Here is a 3866-nt window from a genome sequence, read left to right as displayed (position 1 = left end):
TTCAAATCCTAAAAGATGATGCTGTGAAAGTGCTGCACTCAATATGCCAGCAAATTTGGAAAACTCAGCAGTGGCCACAGGACTGGAAAAGGTCAGTTTTCATTCCAATCCCAAAGAAAGGCAATGCCAAAGAATGCTCAAACTATCGCACAATTGCACTCATCTCACATGCTAGTAAAGTAATGCTCAAAATTTTCCAAGCCAGGCTTCAGCAATATATGAACCGTGAACTTCCAGATGTTCAAGCTGGTTTTAGAAAAGGCAGAGGAACCAGAGATCAAATTACCAACATCCACTGGATCATGGAAAAAGCAAGAGAGTTCCAGAAAAACATCTATTTCTGCTTTATTGACATTGCCAAAGCCTTTGACTGTGTGGCTCACAATAAACTGTGGAAAATTCTGAAAGAGATGGGAATACCAGACCACCTGACCTGCCTCTTGAGAAATCTGTATGCAGATCAGGAAGCTACAGTTAGAACTGGACATGGAGCAACAGACTGGTTCCAAATAGGAAAAGGATTATGTCAAGGCTGTACACTGTCACCCTGCTTATTTAACTTATATGCAGAGTACATCATGAGAAACGCTGGACTGGAAGAAACACAAGCTGGAATCAAGATTGTCAGGAGAAATATCAATAACCTCAGATATGCAGATGACACCACCCTTATGGCAGGAAGTGAAGAAGAACTAAAAAGCCTCTTGATGAAAGTGAAAGAGGAGAGTGCAACAGTTGGCTTAAAACTCAACATTCAGAAAACGAAGATCATGGCATCCGGTCCCATCACTTTATAGGAAATAGATGGGGAAACAGTGGAAACAGTGTCAGACTTTATTTTTCTGGGCTCCAAAATCACTACAGATGGTGACTGCAGCCACGAAATTAAAAGACGCTTACTCCTTGGAAGGAAAGTTATGACCAACCTAGATAGTATATTCAAAAGCAGAGACATTACTTTGCCAACAAAGGTCCGTCTAATCAAGGCTATGGTTTTTCCTGTGGTCATGTATGGATGTAAGAGTTGGACTGCGAAGAAGGCTGAGCGCCGAAGAATTGATGCTTTTGACCTGTGGTGTCGGAGAAGCCTCGAGAGTCCCTTGGACTGCAAGGAGATCTAACCAGTCCATTCTGAAGGAGATCAGCCCTGGGATTTCTTTGGAAGGAATGATGCTAAAGCTGAAACTCCAGTACTTTGGCCATCTCATGCAAAGAGTTGACTCATTGGAAAAGACTCTGATGCTGGGAGGGATTGGGGGCAAGAGAAGAAGGGGACGACAGAGGATGAGATGGCTGGATGGCATCACTGATTCGACGGACGTGAGTCTGAGTGAACTCCGGGAGTTGGTGATGGACAGGGAGGCCTGGCATGCTGCGATCCATGGGGTGGCAAAGAGTCGGACACGACTGATCAACTGAACTGAACTGAATCAAATTCACCCATGTTGCAACTGTAGCAGGATTTCTTTTTTGTTTGGGCTGTAATTCCCTCAGACTAGGCTATTTAGCTCAGCTGGTGGAAAAACTTGATGGATCACAGCCCTGTACAAGTCAAACGTTACAAAGAGAAAGACACTGAAATGGTACCATATTTGCACCATGTTATGAACATCCCCCTATCCCCATACAGGTATCACTCAAAAAAGCTTGCTGGTCACAAGAGGGACTGCATAAAAGGGTACGGTCAGCTGAAATCAAACACATCTTAATGTCTTGAAAAATTGAAAGTATTTCTATAAAGTCATGTCACGCGTGGAACAAGTTGCTCAAAATCATATTTTTCAACTCCACTAGATTTCATTAAGGGAACGGATTTCCTTGTTATGACCGAAGTGTTTGATTTCTAAACACTGAAAAAAACCCCCAAATTGTAAATAGAACACAACTTTAAAACTGAGGCTTCTGAGATATTAAGAATCAGTTAATTTTTTAATTACTTCAGATTTTTCTAGCAAATAGTAAGATAAAAAATCTAGAAAAAAACCAAGACTATTCAGGTACCGTATTCAAACAGATAATAAAGATGTGGGTGAGAATGAAAATACTTAGTATCTGTTATATGCATTATCTGAACTCACTTTAATATTATGGGAATTTTGACATTTGGAAGCTCAAAAAATAAACATTTTAAGGTGAGTCATCAGTTATCTTTACATGCTTTTTAGTCAATTTTAAATTAAAGGAATTAAATATTCTACTGATATAAGACACTGCTTTACAAATTCATTTCCACCATGTCAGGCAATCTGCATCAGAAAAATAACTTTTAGTACAAGATTCATCATTTCCTGTAAAAATAGAAAAAGATCTTTTGTTAATTTTCTAGTATTCTTCTCTTTCTTCACAAAATTAGCAAAGTATCTCTGCGATTTGTTTTCCTCCAGTAAGATTTCTGTGGCATTGTTGCAAGTGAGCAGCATCCTTCTGTCCCTCATCTCTCTGTTATCTCGGCTTTGATTCCCCCCATCCTGGGTAACTTTGATCCCCTCTATCTACTAACCTTTTGCTTATTGAAGAAAAGCTGATTCATGACATCCATTGTAATATATTAAAACTAATTCATAGCTTGGCAACACATTGGAAGTTCTGAACGTTTCAACTCTAACAAAAGCAGACACACTGATTCTCAATTCTGTGACACAGAAAGTGGTCAGCAACATGTGCAATGCACCAAAAATCTAAATTTTAAAGGATATAAACTAAACAACAACAAAAAAATTAAATGCCTGGATGTAATTCTAAGTAAGCAACTTTACTTAAAGAAAATCTAAAGCTGTCTTTATAGCCTATTTGGAGTTTTCCAGTAATCTTTCTTCACAAGCAGACCATAAGAGCGTTAGGATTATTTCTAGAAACACGGTCAGTTATACTTGAGTAGTATTTAACCCCCCAGTGATCTCTGTCTTAATTTGCACTGTGAAAAATAAACAGCTGTATCTTTCCTTTCTGGACAATTGTTTTATTTACATTGCTTTGGGAAAAGGAGACAAAAGACATCCCTTTAAAATTGTCTTCCAGCAATCTCAGTTTGGAAAGGAATATATAGCACAAATTTATATATATAAGGAAAGAAATATCTCTATACACAAAAACGTATAAATAAGCAGACAAATAAAGTGGCTAGGAAGTCTCTTGAAGTTCAAATTTATAAAGTGACCATCAAACCCAGAACTTAGATCTGTAATGGAAAAAAAAAATCATTATTAGGCTGAAAAAAAATTCAAATACCGCTATCACGAACATGGAAAAAAAAATTAAGTAGAAAACAGAAAACAATAATCACCGGAAAACCTGTGTCTTGTAAAGATTTCTTTCCATCAGAAGATGCAGAAACATTTTCCCCCCTGGAGTAAACGCAAACGTTTCTGAGGCACCCCCAGTTTCTTCCCCGCTTTCTCCCCCAGGCGCCGGTGGAGACGGCCGGTGTGGACTTTTTTCCAGAGATGAGAAGCAGAAATTTGTACTTTATCGGGAGCGGGTGCACTTTTCCCCCTGGCCCCCCTTTGCTCTGCCTCCAAGATGGTAGGAAAGTTGTCGTTTCGGAGGGCAGAGGAGCGGCTCTCTGGTGTTATGTCCTCGCAGTGCCTGTAGTGGTGCTGTAGGAGGCTGCTGCCTCTTCTTGTGCAGCCCCGGCAGCCCTGCCTTCTTGGCTGGAGAGTATATTCAGGGATTTCCCCTTAATAATCACCGACCCTGGGAGCACTTTTTAGTTTCCAAAATAAAAATATGATCCTCACCCCTCTTGCTTGACAGGGAAAGGCTCTCGCCGGAGCCCAGGGGGGAGCAGTAGCAGCGGCAGCCGAGCTTCCTAGTCCATTGCCAGCGCCTCTCACTCTGATCTGTCAGCCCAGCCGAGGGAAAAGGGG

General features: G+C 40.5%; 1 long non-coding RNA gene across 1 annotated transcript; it reads right to left on the bottom strand.

Annotated features, from left to right (window-relative positions):
• Positions 1 to 2060: 2060 nt before the first annotated feature.
• Positions 2061 to 3860, bottom strand: LOC105003688. Its single transcript, XR_827141.1, has 2 exons — positions 3284 to 3860; positions 2061 to 3178 (listed from the first exon to the last, which is right to left on the bottom strand). It is a non-coding gene; the product is annotated as an uncharacterized LOC105003688 (long non-coding RNA).
• Positions 3861 to 3866: the final 6 nt, after the last annotated feature.

This window comes from Bison bison, unplaced genomic scaffold (assembly GCF_000754665.1).
Source record: "Bison bison bison isolate TAMUID 2011002044 unplaced genomic scaffold, Bison_UMD1.0 scf7180017864471, whole genome shotgun sequence".
In the NCBI taxonomy this organism is placed as follows: domain Eukaryota; kingdom Metazoa; phylum Chordata; class Mammalia; order Artiodactyla; family Bovidae; genus Bison; species Bison bison.
The sequence above is the reverse complement of the archived record's forward strand: the minus strand, read 5'-3'. Positions and strand labels throughout refer to the sequence as shown.